At 38.2% G+C, this 21,910-nt stretch overlaps 1 protein-coding gene across 4 annotated transcripts in view; it reads left to right on the forward strand.

Annotated features, from left to right (window-relative positions):
* CDK19 (cyclin dependent kinase 19) overlaps positions 1-21,910 on the forward strand; it is a 167,330-nt gene that overhangs the window by 81,045 nt on the left and 64,375 nt on the right. The window lies entirely within an intron of this gene.

Below are 21,910 nucleotides of genomic sequence, written 5' to 3' on the forward strand. Positions count from 1 at the left end.
CCTCCTAAGTCTTTGTCTTAGGGGTCTAAAGAGCTTCATTCTCTGTAGGCAAGGTATATTTTGGAAGTATATAGTGCTCTTTCCTTCCCACTTAATTATAATGTGTTTGCTATAAACAAAAATAAAGTTCTTGGGGGTCCATGGCTGGCTCAGTCAGTTAAGCATCTGCCTTTGGCTTAGGTCATGATGCCAGTGTCCTGGGATTGAGCCCACCATCTGGCTCCCTGCTCAGCAGAGAGTCTGCTTCTCTCTCTTCTGCTCCCCCTGCTTGTGCTCTCTCTCTCTCAAATAAATAAAATCTTTTAAAAAAGAAGTTCTTCATTAACACAGATAAAATAAACTTAACCCACTAGTTTAAAACATTTTTCTCAATTACCCAATAAAGATAAGAAAAACCCCACTTATGTATCTATAATAAGGCAGGGAATATTTTCAGGCCATACCTGTTACCAGTTATTACTTAATTAGTTCCCCCTGCCTCATTTTCTCCAGGCTTGAGTTGTTGAGAATGCTTTGATTCTGAGGGCTTTCCAAAATTAAGGCCCCTTAATAGTTTTTGCTCACCCATGAGTCCTTTCCATCTTTAACTCTTGGAGGAAGGACCTGATTATAGCTGTTTATTCAAAACAGCTGGCATTATTAGGCTTTCTCCTATTATCTTCTTAGGTATCTCCTGATACTTACCCTACAAGTACAGAAGGAAAAAGGTATATGAAGTTCTGTTGCAGAATGATTAATAATGGTTGTATCGTGAACTATTAGGATACTCTTTCCCCCTTTTTCCCCTTAGTTTTTCTTTATTTCATTGTTCTTTGAAGCTACTGGTGTTTTAAAATAATATTAAAATATTGTTCCCATAGCAACACCTTACCGATTTCTTACAGCAAAAGCTGCATCTTTCACAAGTTGGGTTGAAAAAGAGAAATGCTTTCAGTAAGAGTTTATTTATAAAATCGAGCCAACAGAACATAACTGTTTATTTTTAAGAAAGCATTTTTAAGCAGACTGTAACAGAGGATTTTACACATCAATGTAATGTGAGCTTCCCAGTGAGTTTCTTGTTTATAGAAGAGTTCACTTTTGAATTTGTATTAAATTGACATTTTTTCCTCTTAATAATATTTGAACAGCTTAAATAAGAAATGGAAATCTTGCCACATTTCAGTTAAATAATTTGTAAGTTCTGCTTAAACACAATACCTGTATCCAGGAGTTTGTAGACTGTTAGAACAGGGCATCTGGTGGCTCAGTCCGTTAAGAGCTTGTCTTCGGGTCAGGTTATGATCCCAGGTTCCTGGGATCGAGCCCGGCATAGGCTCCTTGCTCAGCAAGGGGGAGCCTGCTTCTCCCTCTCCCTCTGCTGCTTCCCCTGCTGGTAGTCTCTCTTTCTCTATCAAATAAATACATAAAAATCTTAAAAGAAATACTATTAGTAATGCAAGTTGGTGCAGCCTCTTTGGAGAACAGTGTGGAGATTCCTCAAGAAATTAAAAACAGAACTTCCCTATGACCCTGCCATTGCACTCCTGGGTATTTACCCCAAAGATACAGATGTAGTGAAAAGAAGGGCCATCTGTACCCCCCAATGTTTATAGCAGCAATGGCCACGGTCGCCAAACTGTGGAAAGAACCAAGATGCCCTTCAACGGACGAATGGATAAGGCAGATGTGGTCCATATACACTATGGAGTATTATGCCTGCATCAGAAAGGATGAATACCCAACTTTTGTATCCACATGGACGGGACTGGAAGAGATTATGCTGAGTGAAATAAGTCAAGCAGAGAGAGTCAATTATCATATGGTTTCACTTATTTGTGGAGCATAACAAATAGCATGGAGGACATAGGGAGTTAGAGAGGAGAAGGGAGTTGGGGGAAGTTGGAAGGGGAGGTGAACCATGAGAGACTATGGACTCTGAAAAACAATCTGAGGGTTTTGAAGGGGTGGGAGGTTGGGGTACCAGGTGGTGGGTATTATAGAGGGCACAGATTGCATGGAGCACTGGGTGTGGTGCGAAAATAATGAATACTGTTATGCTGAAAATAAATAAAAAATAAATTAAAAAAAAAGAAATACTATTAGTGCAAAGAGCGATGCTCATCATACTCTTGTAATGATTTTCCAACCGCTTAGGCTGCATGGTGGATTTTGTTCAGGATCTGTTCCTCTGGTTTCTTTTCTTTTTTGTTTTTGTAGGGGTTTTTTTTGGTCTACTCATTTGTAAAATCAATGTCAAGTAATTTTAAATCTTTTTACATTTAAAATTTTAAGTTATATCATCCATTTTGAGCTGGTTCTTACTATCTGTTGGCTTTTAGTAATATCAGTTTCATTTCAGAATTTAATTCATTATTTTTTCAAGAAGGTTTAGGGAAGACATATTTATAACAAATTATTAAACCCATTTTTCTTCTTTTTAAAAGGTTTTATTTAAATTCCAGTTAGTTAGCATGCAATGGACTATTAGGTTCAGGTATACAATATAGTGATTCAGCAGTTCCATATGTCACATGTCACCTGTTACCCATCATGGTGCTCATCACAGCAAGGGCTCTCCTTAATCCTCATCCCTATATAACTCATCCCTCCACCCCTCAAGGCTCTCCTTAATCCCCATCCCCTATATAACCCCCCCGCCCCCCCCTCCCGCCATAACCATCAGTTTGATCTCTACAGTTAAGAGTCTGTTTCTTGGTTTGTCTTTTTTTTTCCTTTGCTCATTTGTTTTGTTTAATTCCACATTTGAGTGAGATCATATGGAATTTGTCTTTCTCTGAGTAACTTATATCATTTAGCCTAATAATCTCTAATTACTTTTCTTGCTGTAAATTTGGTTTAATTCCTACTAACTCAGTCTTTCTGGCTTTTTCACAATTCCAGAAGCATATGTTCTAGTTTGGCTACCATGCTCTTTCCTTCCCATTCTCTTGCTGGAGTTTTTGAAAGCTATAGATCCGTAAGAAATCCTTTGATGTTACCATAGGTTATATTTTTGGAGGCATAGATATATTTATGGAGGTTGTATTTAATGTACTTTAATTACTGATTCATTCAGTAAATTCCAGATGTGGAGATACAATAGTGAAAAAATTGCTGATGGATATCAGCTAGTGGATATCAGCTGAAGACTTATTTTTTTTTTTAAAGATTTTATTTATTTATTTGACAGAGATCACAAGTAAGCAGAGAGGCAGGCAGAGAGAGAGAGAGAGAGGGAAGCAGGCTCCCTGCCGAGCAGAGAGCCTGATGTGGGACTTGATCCCAGGACCCTGAAATCATGACCTGAGCCGAAGGCAGCGGCTTAACCCACTGAGCCACCCAGGCGCCCTGAAGACTTATTTTTTAAGAACATTTTAAAAATTTAAATTCAATTAATTAACATATAGTGATTATTGGTTTCAGAGGTATAGGCCTGTGATTCATCTGTCTTATATAATACCCAGTGCTCATTATATCACGTGCCCTCCTTAATGTCTATCACCCAGTTACCCTGTCTTTCCACCCCCCTCCCAAGACTTAACTGTTTTGAATGCTTTTGTGAATACTCTTTGCATTTGCTTAGTTGGCTCTTTTCATCTCTATATTCACAGTATCAATTTGAAAGACTCCACTGGCTGATACCTTCTCCATTTCCATATAATTTAGAATTCTGGGTGACTTCGTATATTTCATTTTCCAGCTAGATGTCTATATATTAATACTTCTGGTGTTGCACTATAGTTTCAGTTATATTTAATTCAGGCATAGAAACCAAAACTTAATCTTAACTAGATATATATCTTCTCTAATTTTTTTTTTTTGTACTAGTTCAAGATTTACCCAACTGGATTACCAAATCTTGTTAATTTTTCTTTCAAAATTTTTTCATCTTTACCTTTTTAATTTTTGTTTTTATTACCTTTGTCTAAGCCCTCTTTGTGCCTAAGCTTTAGCAGTAGTATTCTCTCTCTCCTTGCCTCTCCTGGCCCAAACATAGCCACTAGATTGGTCTTCTTAAACTGTAGATGTGGTCATATCAGTTCCCTGCTCCACAGTATTTCTAGCTAGAATAAGAACCAGACACTAAGATTTTGGGGGTGGGGGGTGACCTTGCGGTCCCCGAGGATCAGCAGGGCCTTGGTAAGTCATGCTTTTTCACTCCTCACCAGGTTATGGACTTTTGTTGATATGTAGTTTTTTTCTTTATTTTTACTTCTAGAGTATAGAAGAGATAAAAGGAATTTTCTGAATAATCATTCTAGACAGGTTATTTCAGAACCAGTTTCCATTGCCGTGAGTCAGTGTTTGCACTTCAGTAAGATTTCATCTAGTTTGTTGCATTTATAATGGCTGGTTTGGATTATTTTCTCTTAAAACTAGTTTAGAATGTTTGTGTGTTTTCCAGGCTCTTAGCCTCTGTAATAAATGATCACTATCAATTGTAGACTATGCATAGAAGATATACTAGGTGTTGCTGGACTGTGTTAATCATTCTTTCAAAAAGTAGGAAGTGAATATTCTTCTAATTCTCACAAAGGAAAAGAAATCACAGTTTAGATAAGCAGTTCATCTAGGCTATGAGCTTGTTCGTGTAATTTCTGTAGGACTTAATTAAGAGTTGAAGTATAAATAAGACCTTTAATGTCGTTTGTGAAAATCAGGAGGGATTAGTACAAATTCTGGTTGATTGATTGATTTTTAAATTTATTATTTTTTTAATTAAAGAATTTTGTTTATTTTACAGAGAGAGAGCACAAGTAGGGGGAGCAGTACTCAGAGGGAGAACAGAGAACCTGAGCAGAGAACCTGATGTGTGGCACCCAGGAGCCCAAATTTTGATTTACTTATTTAAAAGTTTTGATGGTAGACACAAGAGAAAGCCCGTGTATAATTTTAATCATATTTTCCCCAATCTTTTGTAGATAGGAAGACTCCTTTTGTTTAGGTTAAAAAAGATGGGAGTTTACGGGGCGCCTGGGTGGCTCAGTGGTTGAAGCTTCTGCTCAGGTCGTGATCCCAGGGTCCTGGGATTGAGCCCTGCATCGGGCTCTCTGCTCAGCAGGGAGCCTGCTTCCCTTCCTTTCTCTCTGCCTGCCTCTCTGTCTACTTGTGATCTCTGTCAAATAAATAAAATCTTAAAAAAAAATGGGAGTTTAGAAATGAGATTACCTTTTTCCCTCCTGAGATCCAGTTAGGATTGTTGCCTAACACCTATTATAAAATTTAGTAGCATAAAATACTTTTCATTATGCACGTAGATTCTGTGAGTTGGGAACTCCAAAAAGGCACAATGGGGATAGTTTTCTCAGCTCTTATGATGATGGGTGTTCAGTTGGGAAAACCTGAAGATTGGGATCAACTGTTAGGGGCTGGAATAATTTGGATAGTCATTTCACAATCTGAAAGTTTGTCACCACCATATCTGGCATCGGGGCTGGGAAGACTTGAAGAGTCTAGGACTGTTGACTAGAGTACCTGTCCATGTGTGTGGCCTTACTTCTGTGCAACATGGTGGTATCAGCATAGTCAAATCAAGCTTAAGTATTAATGGGAAGGAGGAGAAAGTTGCATTGTTTTGTTTTTCATAAAACCTCATACACTATGCAGATCACATTTGTTGCATTTTGTTGGTTATAAATGTGTGCATATGTACACCCAGATAGACTTCACCTCTTGCTGGGAGGGTGGCAAATTCTAGGAAAGCATTTGTTACTGGAGATACTGTTATGGCCATCTTTGGAAAATACATCCTGCCACAATATTCAAGTCCAATATTTGCTAATTTTTTTTCATTTTAAATGCATATTTGTCATATTTCATATTTCAAATGAATTTAGAGATAAAAGACCAAGAATTCTTTACCTGTTTACTGAAGGGAATTTAGGACTTTAGGAGTCTGTGAACTGAAGTTTGAAAACATTAAAAAATAAAAGGTTTTAAAAAGTATGTTTTTCTATTATTTTGACAATTGGTTTTTTGTCTATGGCCATACCACCCTGAACGTGCCCGATCTCGTCTATTCTCGGAAGCTAAGCAGGGTCGGGCCTGGTTAGTACTTGGATGGGAGACAATTGGCTTTTTAAGAATATTTTTCATCCCCCTTCAAGTCAAAATAGGTATTTTTTTCTTTCTCTTATTTTAAACAAGTACAGTGTCCTGGGTCATTAGTGTAACCAGTTAGATTATGTTCAGTTTTCATTGTTGATGCATGTGCAGACAATGTCAGACACTTTCCCATTGATAAAAATCAATGAAAACTGGGGACGTCTTGGTAGCTCAGTTGATTAAGCATCTGCCTCTGGCTCAGGTCATGATCCCAGGGTCCTGGGATCAAGCCCCACATCGGGCTCCCTGCTCGGCTGGGAATCTGCTTGCCCCTCTCCTCCCCACTTGTGTTCTCTCTTGTTATCTCTCTTTCTCTCTCAAATAAAAAAATAGAATAATTTTTAAAAAAGAATCAATGAAAATTTACCATGCTGTCTGTATTGATGCAGAGGCTACATAAAAATTAAAAATTAAAAAGACAAGGAAAGGGAAAAAAAAGGAGAGAAAAGAAAAAGAAAGTAGGAGAAAACTTGTGTGTCCTTTGACCTTACTCTAAAGGCTGAATGTGCAAAGATACAAAGCCTTGCTTTTTTTTCCGGCAAGATTCTTGCTAATTCTTGCTAATGAAGCCACACAGCTGAAGATGCCTTTATGTCTGCCCAGCCAGAAAACATACTGGATAGTGTGACTCCTTTTGACAAGAAGGTGGCTTCTTTTGAAAAGGCTTGAACCTTACCAAAATTTGGATTTACCCCAGCACCAAAAAGCCTTATCTTACAAAATCTGGTAAGTAAAAGTAGTGATATGATTGGAGAGGTCTTAGTGAAGATCTCCGAACCCCTGATGGCTTGTGATCAGAGGCCAAACCATGAAGGCCTTTTTCAGGTGACATTCTTCTAGAGCGGTTGACTTTTTCCCCTTGTTTTCTCGCAAGTCAAGGTTTTAAAGGCATTGGCAGCTAGCCATTTTCTTTGAGCATGTAAACAGATGAGATTCTGCTCTTTCCTTAGTAAAGCTGGTTGCTCTTTTTTCTCTTTTATGAGCATGCTGAGGCCATCAAGATTCTTGTTTTGTGAACCCATTTTGGACACTGGAAAGACTATTGAGAGAGAAAACAGTGAAAAGTGGCTTACCATCAAAACTGATGGCATACCTGGTAATACATCTGGTTTTGCTGTTTTCATGAAGAAGGAAGCTCCATAGGTCCCCATGAATCATTGCTTTTACATGAGCATCGAAGACTCTGCCAAAGATCATGAAAGAAGTCTTGTCCAAGGTCTTGAAAGTCACACTTTATCCCAGTCAGGGCCTTGAATCACTTCCTTGTCCAGACCTTCTCTTGAGAGATGGGAGTGGAATATAAGGTTGTTTTCTGTTGCAAAGAAGCTCATTGATTCTCCTAAGAATAAGTCTCAGACCACTGGGGAATTCTGATGCCATGTGCTGTTACATAACTTTGTGAATCCGAGTTTCCAGAACACTTGTAGCAATCTATTGGATTGTTAAAACCACTGGCATGTTAAAAACCATTCTACTTACTATTTTAGCTCTTTATTCCAAAGAAAAGCTAGCATTCTTCTAATTGAAATGGAATTGATTTTTGTGGAATTAATTTTTAGTTTTCTTTTAAATTTAATATCCTTTCCTTTCTAATCTCAGTATCCTTTTAACTGTGGAGAGTTTACCCTAATGCATTACCCTAATGTGTTTATTCATATATTTCTTTTTATTTCTAGTTTTCCTCTTTTCTATGTTTCATGCTTTGATTTTTCTCCCCCTTCTTTTCTGGCTTCTAAAGTATTGGTTGAGTTTCCTTTATTTCTCTTTTTTCTAAACATCTGGCTTGAAAATCACATTTTTTTTCTAATTTAGCATTTATTCTTATATTTTTACATGCTTATTTGACTTAAATTCTCAACTTTACCCTGTTTCCTGCAAGTGGTAAGACTTGAAACCTCTTTAACTCAGCTCTCTCCCTCCTGTTACTTCTATTATTTTAGTTCTACCATGTTTTTACTTACTCTCCCTTCTCCCCACCCCCAACTTTGTATATTTTAGGTTTCTTTACAGTCAGGACTTACTTAGATTTACTTATTATTATTATTTTATGGTTCTTTATTGCATATACTCCTTATTGGGGTATATTTTTAATGGTTCTTTCATTAAGGACTTGTTTAACCAGTTTTTTAAATTTATTTTTTATTTTATTTTATTTATTTATTTGACAGAGATCACAAGTAGGCAGAGAGGCAGGCAGAGAGAGAGGAGGAAGCAGGCTCCTTGCTGAGCAGAGAGCCCGATTTGGGGCTCGATCCCAGGACCCTGGGATCATGACCTGAGCCGAAGGCAGAGGCTTAACCCACTGAGCCACCCAGGCGCCCCAACCAGTTTTTTTAGTCTTTGGCTGAAAATGTCTGTCTTGCCCTCACTTTTCAAATATCACTTAGGTAGATATAGAATTAAATATTGTTTTTTTTCTGCACTTTGAAGATTTCTTGGTCCTTTGGGCTTGATTCTTGCTCATGTCATGTCTGCTGTCAGCGTCATGGTCTCACCTTTCTGGGTAATCTGTTTTCTTTCTGATTTTAAGGTTTTCCCTTTGCGTTTGACATGTTCTGCTTACTGTGTAATACAAGGCCCAGGATATACAGCAAACTTCTTTACTGCTTCTCCAGCCAGAGGATAGAATTTCTGGTCCTCTTTTCACTGACTTCTCACTGTGTTGCCCCCTGGCCTCAGGGTTCTGTGGAATGGCTTATCCCAGTACCCCAATCTTAGATACCTAAGATGTCATCTTCCATTTTCCAGTGGGGATTTAGAACCTCAGCTTCTAGGGCCTGTATCCAGGTTGCACATCTCCATAGGCTTTATACACCAGCTTATTCTTTTGGCTCTGATTAGTGTTTTCTCTTTGTTTCTGGCACCTGGGAATCTTCTTTTTTGTCTTTTTGGATTCACCATTTAACATGTGTTTAACAGTAGGAAACAAAAAAATGAGAGAGTCTTGAAAACAGGAGATTTATTTCTCTGTGTTAAGAGGTTTCCAGAGTGCTATTCTAAATGTTAGCTGAAGTATTTAATATGTCCAGAGCTCCAGGTTCTTATTGACTGATTGACTGATTGCTTTATTTGCCCGAGAGATTGAAAGTGCCAATTTGTTATATACACAACGCTTGTGGACCGATACCCTTGAGCTCCTGTTTCCTGTTTAACTTGAGTCTATCAAAGCCTGCAACCCTAGGGAAGACTAACTGTCTTGCAAGATTTTTTTAAATACTTCTTTAAATGACTCTTTCTATAGAAAGACTCTTTGCCATGATCTAAGGTAGTGGTTTTCAGAGTGTGGTTCCTAGATCCTCAGTACCAGCATCATGGTGGGTTATACTGTATACATCGTTCCCTTGTCATTCACTAGATATTCTTATTTGTCATACTTTAAAAAAAGAGTCTTACTTATCTACTAGAGAGAGTGAGACAGAGGATAGCAAGAGACAGCAGAAGCAAGGAGGAGAGGGAGAAACAGGCTCCCTGCTGAGGGTTCGGTCCCAGGACCTTGGGATCGTGACCCAAGCCAAAGGCAGACGCTTGACCAACTGAACCATCCAGGCTTTTTCCTTTAAGTTAAAGTCATACTTTTTAAATTGAAGTTTGATAAAATATTTGGATTGGCACTTTGTTTTTAATTTAATTTATTTAAGTAATCTCTGTGTCCAAAGTGGGATTCAAACCTATGACTCCAAGATCAAGAGTCACAAGTTCTTCTGACTGAGCCAGACAAGGCGCCCCAAAGTTTGATAAAATGTTTGAACTGATAGTTGGTCCAGTAAGGTGTACTTTTTTATAAATAGATGAAGTATGAATTTTATGGCTTGATTTTTTTTTTTTATACAGGGAGTACTTATTCTATGGTATAAAATCATGTTAAATACTCTGATAAAAATGGTATGTATACCAACATATGTTGGTATATCTATGACTTCCTTATACTTGAGCTTTCTTTATTTAAAAAAGTTCTTAAGAGGTGCCTGGGTGGCTCAGTGGGTTAAGCCCCTGCCTTCGGCTCAGGTCATGATCTCAGGGGCCTGGGATTGAGCCCTGCATCGGGCTTTCTGCTCAGCAGGGAGCCTGCTTCCCCCTTCTCTCTGCCTACCTCTCTGCATACTTGTGATCATTGTCTGTCAAAAAAAAAAAATCTTAAAAGTTGAGTGTTAAAAATGTGGAATGAAGGAAATGTTTTATATCTGTAAATTAATTATCTTATCCTTTTTTTCATAATCCTGCCTACCCCAAAGCTCAGAAAAGCCACAGTATTATTTATGTAACTCTTTTTAATGGTCCCCATGGATTTAAAACACAATTGGTATTGTTACACTTCCTTCCATAGAGAAAATGTATGCTTTTTAAATGAATGTAATATGCTTTTGTTCATGAAGAATGTCATTGAGTAGTGCCAACTATTTTAGGATACTAAAATAAAAATATTTACAATCCCAAAATACTTTGATTATTCTTAGAAAGATGTTCCATTGTTTTTAGTCTATTACTTAATCTTATAAAAGTGCTATGAAAAGCAGACTACATGGCATTTCAGAATTCAGAGATTTGATTAGATCATTTAAATCAAGTTTTTGCCAAGGAACTGAAAACATGAAATGAATGGTAGCACCATTGTGAAGATTTTCAGTACTCGTGAGACTTATAATTAAGTACTTTAACAAAGCTCAGAAAATGTTGGCTGAGTTTAAATCACCAAGTTAATCTTGACCTGTTAACTTAGTAGCATAATATTCTCTTTTTCACATAGTAAGCTACCCTTAGATATATTAGATATTGTGAATTGGCCCTCATTGCCCTAGAAGGTAATTGTGAGATATAAACATGGAGGACAGTGAAGAAAATATTAATATTAGAGGAAAATATTAAGTGTTAGAGGAAAATGTCCTACCAAATATTGGTAAAGCCAGTCTATAGACATGAAAAATTAAAGAAAAGATAGTTGCTTTGATAGATTTAAAAATGAGTATTCACCAAAAGAGATGATCTAATTTAAAAATGGACAAAAAACTTGAATAGACATTTCTCCCAGGAAGGTATTCACATGGCCAATAAGCACATGAATAGATTTTCAGTATCATTAATTATTAAGGAACCCACAATGAGATACCACTTCTCATCCACTGGAATGGCAATAGTAATAAAAAAGGAAAATATCAACTGTTGATGATGATGTGGAGAATTAGAACCCTTATACAATGCTGGTGAAAATGTAAAATAGTGTAGAAGCTGGAAAAAATATTTTTGTGGTTTCTCAATAAGTTGGACATAGAACTGCCATCTAACCCAGCAACTCTGCTCCTAGGTAAATACCCAAGAGAACTGGAAACGGGTGCATAAATGTTTATAGCAGCACTATTCATAATAGCGAAAAAAGAGAAACAACCCAGTTGTCTATCAGCTGATGAACAGATAAACACAAGGTGGTATATCCGTATAATAGAATATTTATATATATTTTTAAAAGATTTTATTTATTTATTTATTTGTCAGAAAGAGAGAGAGAGAGAGAAAGCACACAAGCAGGCAGAGAGGCAGGCAGAGGTGGAGAGAGAGGCAGGCTACCTGCTGAGCAAGGAGCCCAATGCGGGACTCGATCCCAGGACCCCGGGACCATGACCTGAGCTGAAGGTAGCGGCCTAACTCACTGAGCCACCCAGGTGTCCCCGTACAATAGAATATTATTCAGCCATGAAAAGGAGTAAAGTATTGATACTTGCTACAATATGGATGAACCCTAATAATATTAAGTGGAAGAAGCCAGATACACAAAGCCACATATTGTATGATTTTATTTAAAAGAAATGATTAGACTAGTTGAATCTATGGAGACAGAAAGCAGTTTAATGGTTTCCAGGGGCTGGGATGCACAAAGAATGGGAAGTAATTGCTCAGCGGGTATGGGGTTTCTTTTTGGGTTCATGAAAATTTTCTGGAATTAAACAGTGGTGCTGGTTGCACAACTTTATGAGTATCCTAGAAGTCACTGTACTTCTAGTACATTTAAATAAACTTTAAAATAGTAAAGTTTATATTATAGGCATTTTAGCTCAGTAAAAAAGAATATTGTGTAATTATAATTCTCAGTGCAATAGTAAAGTAAGAGTTTTAAAATCAAAACGTTTTTCAATATTGTTATTTTGTGCTTAGAAAAATTAAAAACATATTTAGTGAAAATATGTATGAAGTCAAATAAATATTCTTTTTTTTTTTTTTAAAGATTTTACTTATTTATTTGACAGACATTGATCACAAGTAGGCAGAGAGGCAGGCAAAGATAGAGGGGTAAGCAGGCTCCCTGCTGAGCAGAGAGCCTGATGTGGGGCTCAATCCCAGGCCCCTGAGATCGTGACCTGAGCTGAAGGCAGAGGCTTTAACCCACTGAGCCACCCAGGTGCCTCTAAAATAAATATTCTTTAGAGCAGGTTTCAGTACAAGGTATATGTGTTTTGGGCCTCATTCAGAGGGGTTTTGCTGGATTGAGTAAGTCACTAAGAGGCAGTCTCATGCTGGATACTGTGACTAGTACGTTGCTTTTTATCCGGCTGGCCCTCTTTTTGGTCATGATAGTGTCTCTCAACCTTTTACATTTTCCTTGCCATCTTCTTCTAGATCTGCTTGACTTCTTACTATTGTGAGCTTCATGCATGCCTTCCTTACATGAAACTCTACACCGCTCAATTAGCATTAATAAGGTCTCTATCGTTAACTAACCTACTCCTTCACTGACACGGTTTCCAGCCATTTTGGATAAACGCCTTGTTGATCTTGCTTCATGGTGGTCCTGTTCAGTGACCTAGATAATCTTACTTTTCAGCATCCTCACTTCTTCCACTTTACCAAGGAAACCTGGACAGCAAGGACGCCAAAGACAAAAACAGGGGAAAGGGTGAATGAGAGCTAATGAAACAAAGGCCCTGTCTTCTTCGTGAAATCCATAGATGTGAGCACGGTGGTTTCGTACAAGCCTGCTGTTTCCAGAAATCAAACATTACTTAATGTTTATAGTATAGCTTATCTAGTAAATTTGCATTTCTGTTCAGTGTAGAACATGTAGGCTGTCTTGAGGGTAGTTATTTCTTTCCCAAAATATGTTCCACAGAGTACTAGTCTCTGGAAATATTACTAGAGTCTCTGTTTGGAAGGGGGAGGATCCCATGGTCAAATATATTTAGAAAATGCTGCTTATCCCCATTTGGAGGTCCATGGCACACCCAAGCCTTTAAGGACCCTGAAACGTAGTCAAGAAACTTGTTTGACTCAACATTTCCAAACTTATTTGAGCCTAGAACTTTTGGTGGGGAGGGCAGGAACAGCATAGCTATTAATATCTCACATAATAACATCAGTTGGGAAGACATTGTCTTAGAGCATTGTAAATTTGTGCAACTGCAGTTTAAAGAAAGTAGCTATATTTATTTACTTATTTATTTAAATTCCAGTTAGTTAACATACAGTGTTCTATTATTTAAGTTTTTATTTTAATTCCAAAAGTAGCTACTTTGACCAACTAGTACCCAAAACTACCTGTCCTTCATATGTCTGTGTAACATACATCATATAGAGAGAGTTATCCTGTAAATTCTCTATCAAGATAGAGATTGTGTCAGATAGTGTCAGATTGTTGTCTTTCAGTGATTTTCTTGCTCTTTCTTACTTAAGCATATCAAAATATTTTTTGGAAGGGTGACTAAAGCACTTAGGACATTCCTAGTTTTCAATGATAAATAAACAGCTCTGTTAAAGCTATAGTACATATATTTGTTGATCCTGTTATAACATTTCAGACCTGTCTAATTCAAACACCCATCGAAAGCCAAGTCATGTTTTCATTTACCAAGGATTTTTGTTAAGACAGGCCCTTTCTTAAAAATAATTAGCCTTGGGTATAGTAGGTATAATTAATAAAGCACAATTCATTACTTTGTTAATTCTTCTCTGCAGAAACAGCTGGCGCTCGGTGCTTATCCATTATGAATTTATAACTACAGAGACATTAAAATTATGTATCATAGTGTATTTCTATGAAATACACAGTAGGTATCATTTTTTCTCTTTTAGGTGTAATTAGTGTAGGATTTTAGCTTTAAAAAGTTTTAGTCGTTTCATGTTCTTGAGTTTCTTTTATCATATGCCTCTCATTTCATTCTTTCTTATTCTTGAGAACTTTATAGTAGATATTGTTCATATTCATCAATAATCTGTGAGGCTCTCTTATTATAGATGGAATAAAATTAGATTCTTGTGGCTTGCCCCCCCCCCCCTTTTTGTTATTTTAGTCCCGGTGCTTGAATCTAATGGGGAAATAAAGCCTATGGTCTTGTGGATTGGATTCCTCTTGAGTGTTTTAGGGGTGTATTATGTTTTCATTTAGATCTCCTGCTCTGTCTTCTGACTGGTGACCCAGGTTTCTGTTCAGAGTTGTTTCTGTGTGGTTGGCTCCTGATTTCCCACAAGTCAGCCATGTCTGGCAGTGCTAGAACATGCTGCTTTCAGAGCTTCTCCCAGATGAAATAGAAATGACTCCCAGATGAGTTCCTGATGAACCAGAACAGATCTTCTCTCACAAGACTGTCTTGGCACTTTGACAAAGCATGAAGTGAAAGTTCTGCTTTTGTTTGAGTTGGCTTTAAGACTGATTTTAATTTTGTTTGCTTAGAAATTAATGTTTTTCTCTTGTATTTGCTTTTTCTAGTCACAAGCAGCCTTTCTTCTCAAATGGTGGCTTGTACTTTGCCTTGTTAGCTGTGATCTACTGGCTGTTAGGGCATAATATTTTCAATTCTGTACATATTTTGTTGTCTGAATTAGAGGGAATCTGAAAATGAAATTAGAATTGATACTGTAATCTTTTTGTGTCTGTGAGACGATGAATTCCTACAGTCAAAACCCTATTTGTCTCTTTGAAAAATAGTAACATGTAATGATATACAGATAAATATCTGCAGCAAACAGATGATTTATCCACCAGAAGTTTATCTTTAATATTATTTTTGGTCGTGTTCTACTCTTCTATATATATTTTGATGGTATGTAAAAATTTAAAGAATAATGTAGCTTCCTTAAAAAGGCTTTCTATGGGGTGCCTGGGTGGGTCAAGTCAGTTAATGTCTGCCTTTGGCTCAGGTCATAATTCCAGGGTCCTGGGACTGAGCCCCAGGTCTGGCTCCCTCCTCAATGGGGAGTCTGCTTCTCCCCCACCCTTCCCCTGACTCATGCTCCTTCTCTCTCTTTCTCTCTCTCAAATAAATAAACAAAAATAAAATATTTAATAAAGGCTTTCTAGCATGATTGTGAGAACTGAGAATTTCAATTCTTGTTTTTTAGTCTTTGCTTTTTCGTTCTGTAATTACATGTGGGCTGATACTTATTTTCTTATGTAAAAACATTAGAAAATACTTCCTTTCTTTCTACCTCAAAGAAATTGCATTGCCATGAATAAAGATTCCATGTAAAGTCTAGTTGCTATTTATGTAGTAAATTTGTGACAATATACTATTTCTTGCTTAATGTATTCTGATACTTTACCAAGGCAAACCTTTCCTTGGTACTTATTTCTTTTATTTTTTAAATTTGTTTTTTAAAACCATTTTAAATGTAAATTAAGTTAATTAACATAAAATATATTATTAGTTTCAGAGGTAGAGTTCAGTGATTAATCAGTCTTATTTACTACACCGTGCTCATTACATCACTAGATACTTATTTCTTTTTCTTTCTTTCTTTTATTTAAAAAAGATTTTATTTATTTATTTGACACAGAGAGAGATCACAAGTAGTCAGAGAGGCGGGCAGAGAGAGAGAGAAGGAAGCAGGCTCCCTGCTGAGCAGAGAGCCCGATGGGGCTGGATCCCAGGACTTTGGGATCATGACCTGAGCCAAAGGCAGAGGCTTTAACCCACTGAGCCACCCAGGTGCCCCAGGTACTTATTTCTTAAGAGGACTCTAAATGGAAAGGTAAAGAGAGATAGTTGAGATATCAAGTTGTTATTTAAAACTTCTAATGTCTATAAACTTTTAAAAAGCTTTAACTTCTGAGTCCACGGTGGTGATTATTTTTATTTTCACCCTCTAACCAATTTCCTTTTGAAACAACCCAAATGGTAGAATGCAAGAAAAATTTCTATCACTTTAGGAAAACAGATGGAGAATTTCATTTCCACCGTCCTCCTGTTGAAGAGCTGTGGTGGGAAACAATACAGTTAAAAGTGTGGGTATTAGAGAGGGCATGGATTGCATGGAGCACTGGGTGTGGTGCAAAAATAATGAATACTGTATGCTGAAAATAAATAAATAAATAAATTAATTAAAAGAAAAAAAAAGTGGGTGAGGGTATATGCCAGCCAGCCAGCCCATTCAGGAGAAATTGGCTAAGGAGGTTGATCAGAAAGCCTGCCTCTCCATGTAAACCTGGTAACACATCCAGGCTGGGAGCTAGGGCTGGAGACAAAATGGGACCAGTGATGTCAGTAGTAAAATCTCTATCCTACCCTAGGTGGAGCTTCAGGGGGGCGCTGACTCTCCAGTGTTTGTCCTGAGTGCCGCAGCTGTGGGGTCAGAGTGGCCGTTACCTTGATGGGTAATTTACCTCAGTAGTAAGTGAATATAGAGGAGTTTCCTACCCCTGCCAGCTTCAGGCTGAACGGGGAGGCTGTGACCTATTCAAGAACTCAGCAGTGATCACATGATCTAGTACAGTGTAGACTAATCCAGTAGAGCTCTGCAGGCAGGGAAATGTCTGGGCTGTCCAGTATGTGGTCACTAGTCACAGGGCTTTGGAGCCCTTGAAATGGAGCTAAGAACCGAATAACTACCAAAAGCCTTAAAAAGTGTTTCCTCTTTCGGTTATTTGTCTCAGAAGGAATGGATCAGACGAAAGCTATTCATCACAGCACTGTTTTTAATATTAAAAAGCATAGGTAATATCAGAGTAACGTAAATGTGCCAGTTCAGTCTGTTTCATCCCCCTGCGGTGGGATAGCTTGCAGCCAGGAGACTGCTGATGTCCATAGACATTCATGGACCCAGAAAAGGTTTTCCCAATATGTTAAGTGAGAGGAGGTTGGTTCCAAAACCACGTGGTTAGTGTGTTCCATACTTTTGTGTAAATATTTGAAAAGATTGTGTGTGTGTATGTAAACACATACATAGGTAAGTAGGATCTGGGATTTAGGCATCCCAAGATTTCTCTTAATCCTCGTTCTGCCACTTAACTAGCTCTGTGACCTTGTGTGAGTTACCTAACCCAACAGCCTCTTTAGTTTTTCCACTGTAAAAGAGGAATTAAAAATAGCACCTATCTCATTGGGTTGTTTTAAAGATTAAATGAAATAACATAGCAGAATTGCTTAGCGGGATGCCTGTGTCATCCTGTGATAAGATCACATAAAGCAGCAGCTTTTTCGTGGTCATCGTGATTATTATTGTTATCATATGTATATGTGCGTGGGGGAAAGTTGGGAGGACATCAGAAGTACTTGCAAGTTGTCTGGTAGGATTGCAGGTGACCTATATTGTGCTTTTCTATTGTGCTTTTCTATGTTTTTGGATTCTGGCATTGCATTTGGGCATATATTACTTCTATAATTTTAAAATGTATAATTTTAAAACTTTTGGGGGTGGCTCAATCGGTTAAGTTTCTGCCTTCAACTCAAGTCATGATCCCAGGGTCCTGGGATCAAGTGCCACGTCAGTCTCCTTGCTCAGTGGGGAGTCTGCTTCTCCCTCTGCCTTTGCCTACTTGTGCTCCCTCTCTGTCAAGTAAATAAAAATCGTCAAAGAAACCCACACAACTTTCTGTGTGCCTAAGTAATTAACATATGATAATACCAGTTAAGCAAAAATGACTCATGGTAAGTGGATGAAAGATTTATGATGCAGATTTATAATACGGGCGTCATCACTCTCTTTAGAGATGCACAACTATTTTTGTGGTTATAGAAAATCTGTAAAGTTGAGGACGTTGGAAATGTAGTAGTGTAATTGAAACACATTCCAAAATGTAGAATTATAGTTTAAATCACATTTACATCTGGGGAGACCAAGATAAGTTCTGTTTTAACTTGTATCCTTCATAATCTGGGCAAAAACAGTGTGTTTATCTCTATTCGGAAATGGTTTTGTTTGTGATTGCTTATTTCTGGGGTTCAGTTGCTCTAATGGTGGTGTAGATGGTTGGCGAAGCTATAGACATCTAGGTAGGGTATTGCTTTGGTGGAGGGCCTTAATTTTGTAGTTCCAAAATGGATGGCAGCAGTCTTTTGTATTTCACTTTGCTTAGCATTTACATGTATCAGGTTCTGCTCTAGACTCTGGGGAGTGAGTGAGATGAACAGGAAAGGTGACTGTCTGGCCAGGTGGGCAGTTACACAACCAGAACAGTCAGATGTTAAAGGTGGGTATGATAAAAGTGAGCGGGTACGGTACGGTACCAGTGGAGAAGTGGTCAGTTATATTTTGAGTGAAGGGGGGTGGTGGGCCAAGAAAGGCGGAAAGGGGCTATCAAGAAAAGGCCAGGTTATGGAGCTGGATCTTGAAGGGGAGTGTCTTGAGTATTTGCAGGACAGGGTCAAGGCCTTTCTGGCAGTGAAGCAGCTGTGGTTTGAGGCAGCATGGGGCGCTGGGTAGCCTGAAAGTGGGTTGGTGTGGCTTGAGGTCGAATACAAGCCAGAGGCCAGCCAGTGAGGTCAAGGAATTCCAGTGTCAATGTTTTCAGAAATAGGTGTAGGATAAGAGAAACTGCTGACCATTTTTTTGTTTGATGAGATATTTTAAAAATGCTCACATTTAATAGATGCTATAGATTCAGATCTGATGTTTAATTTTTTTAAATTTTAAGATCTTATTTATTTATTTGACAGACAAGAGATCACAAGTAGGCAGAGAGGCAGGCAGAGAGAGAGGGAGAAGCAGGCTCCCTGCTGAGCAGAGAGCCCGATGCGGGACTCAATCCCAGGACCCTGGGATCATGACTTGAGCTAAAGGCAGAGGCTTTAACCCACTGAGCCACCCAGGCACCCCAGATCTGACGTTGTCTGAACCATGGACGTTTCTGTGAGATCATGTTTTTCTTCTTTTTTCTTTTCTTCTCCTCCTCCTCCTTCTTTTTTAAATGATGTGGATCTTACCAATCACAAATTGTGTTAAATCACAAATGTTATTGTGATTTAACAATAGCCTTCCTGAAGGTTCTTTCATCTCCTCCTCCTCCCTTCCATATTCCCTTAGTTCCCCTAATTACCATCACACCTGTACCAACCTCTGACTCCCACAGGGTGCTGTTGCCCCTGCTATAGGGACACCTTTAAAGAACTTGTGAGTTAGAAGTAGAGGAAGACAGGAAGCTGGGGAAGATATGTAGTGGTTCAGTAGCTGCTTTCGCTATATTTGCTCGCTTATAAGGAGGCTATTCTGTTCTGTATCGTAATCCCATGTTGTTTTTTTTCCTACTCATTAAAACAAAGTGTTTCGGATCTTCAACCATTTAGATATTCATTTGGGCTAAAGTTAGATAATTCTGGGAAGGGTCATATATGAAGTCTAAGCAGATGTTTACGTTTTCTTCCTGCCCTGTGGATTCTTCTCTCTCCATATTTAAAAAATATTGAAGATTCTCCTACCACACAAAGCAAAACAATATAGAACCACGTTTCTGAGCCCTTAGTGCTTCATTTGTGGCCTGATGGTTTCTCCTCACCACTGTTAAGAGCAGCCTAGTTATTGTTGCAATCTGACTTTGTTTCCACAAGAAAATTTGTTGAGTGTCCACCAAATGACCGGCTTTGTTCTCCATGCAGTAAATAACAAATGAGTAAGATAGCAATGACACCTTTCCTTTGGAATTTAAAGTGTCAGTGGAGAAAACTGTTCTTCCTATGCTTCCTAAATTCCTCCAACAGAGGTTGACAAATCTAACAGATAGACACTTCTTTCAACGCTCGAAATCATTATCCATTTTCCCTTCAGAGAGAAGGGAAACCCTCCGGTTTTTATACCAATATCCTCTCTCCTGGGAGAAGAAGGCTTTTCCTCTGAGTATGCATTCTGAGCCTTTGTGTGATCCTCTTTCTCTTAAATCTTTCTTAGACTCTTAAAATGTTTTCATTTTGGGGTGCCTGTGTGGCTCAGTCGGTTAAGCATCTGCCTTTAACTCAGGTCATAATTCCAGAGTCCTGGGATGGAGTCCCTGCTGGGCAGGGATCCTGCTTCTCCCTCGCCCTCTACCCTTCCCCCTGCACATGTGCTCTCTATGTCAAATAAATAAGATATTTAAAATGTTTTTGTTTCCCTAAAGTGCTCTCTACTAATTGCCCTTCTCACCTTTACATGAAAACACTTCTGGGCCCGTCTTATCCCCTGTGCTGATGACCGCTCAGTTTTTTGTCTCCAACTGCACACTCTCTCCTGAGTTCCAGATCTTCATATCCAAGACTGCTGTCAAGGTGCCCCATGGATATCTCAAACTCAATCATGTTTGATAGTAAAATCAACATTTCTCCCCCACCTCAAAGCTGTAATGCTTTTCCTTGGTTCTAAATCATACCACTCTCAGGGGTGCCTGGGTGGTTCAGTCGGGTAAGTGTCTGCCTTCGGCTCAGGTCCTGGAACAGAGCCCCGCATCAGGCTTCCTGCTCAGCAGGGAATCTGCTTCTCCCTCTTCTCCTCCCCCTGCTTGTGCTCGCTCGCTCTCTCTCTTTTTCTCTGTCAAATAAATAAATAAAAAATCTAAAAAAAAAAAAAAGGAAATCACACCACTACTGTTCTGTGGTTTGTGTCATCCTGGATCATTTGCCCTTACGTATCATATTCATTCTGCGCATCCCTCTTTTTATTGACCTCCTTTCTATCCTTATTGCCATTGTTCACGTCCAGTAATATCCTCCCTCCTGGTCTCTTGTTCAAGAGAAATTTAAATTCCATTAACATATAATGTATTACTAGTTTCAGAGGTAGAGGTCAGTGATTCATCAGTCTTACATAATACCCAGTGCTCATTACATCATATGCCCTCCTGAAAGTCCATCACCCCATAATCCTATCCCCCCCACTAAAACTAAGGTTTTAGTGATTTCGTTTTGTTTCATCTTCCCATATGGTCCTCTGTTTTGTTTCTTAAATTTGACATATGCGTGACATAATATATTAATTGTTTTTCTCTGATTGACTTATTTCACTTAGCATAATACCTGCTAGCTCCATCCACGTCATTGCAAATGGCAAGATTTCACTTTTTTTGATGGCTGAGGAGTATTCTACTTATCTCTCTATTTTTTAAAAAGATTATTTATTTATTTGAGAGAGAGACAGTGAGAGAGAGCATGAGAGGGGAGAAGGTCAGAGGGAGAAACAGACTCCCCGTGGAGCAGGGAGCCTGATGTGGGACTCAATCCCATGACTCCAAGATCATGACCAGAGCCAAAGGCAGTTGCTTAACCAACTGAGCCACCCAGGCGCTCCTACCTATCTCTTTGTTTAAAGACTTATTGGACTAAGCTGCTTCCAAAATTAGTTTTGGCCTATGACCCCAAACTCCTGGGAGGGATGTGGAGTATTAGAATCTATTTAGACATGTTCATGCCCATGTTCATGGAACAATTTTACTTCTAAGTTATATGAAAACTTAAAAATATAACTAAAACGATTTATTGATATTTACTGTATTCATCGTATGGAATGACCATATAGTTTACCAAAGAGTTAATATAAGTACATAACAATATATAAAAGTATTAAGATATGTATAAAAAAGCTAGATAATATAAGTAATCTTAAATTCGAAATGAGTGGTATATATAATTGCCATTGGGATTTGGAAGAGTGACAGATCATT

The sequence above is a fragment of the Mustela putorius genome, unplaced genomic scaffold (genome assembly GCF_011764305.1).
Source record: "Mustela putorius furo isolate JIRA1106 unplaced genomic scaffold, ASM1176430v1.1 tig00000450_pilon_pilon_pilon, whole genome shotgun sequence".
In the NCBI taxonomy this organism is placed as follows: Eukaryota; Metazoa; Chordata; class Mammalia; order Carnivora; family Mustelidae; genus Mustela; species Mustela putorius.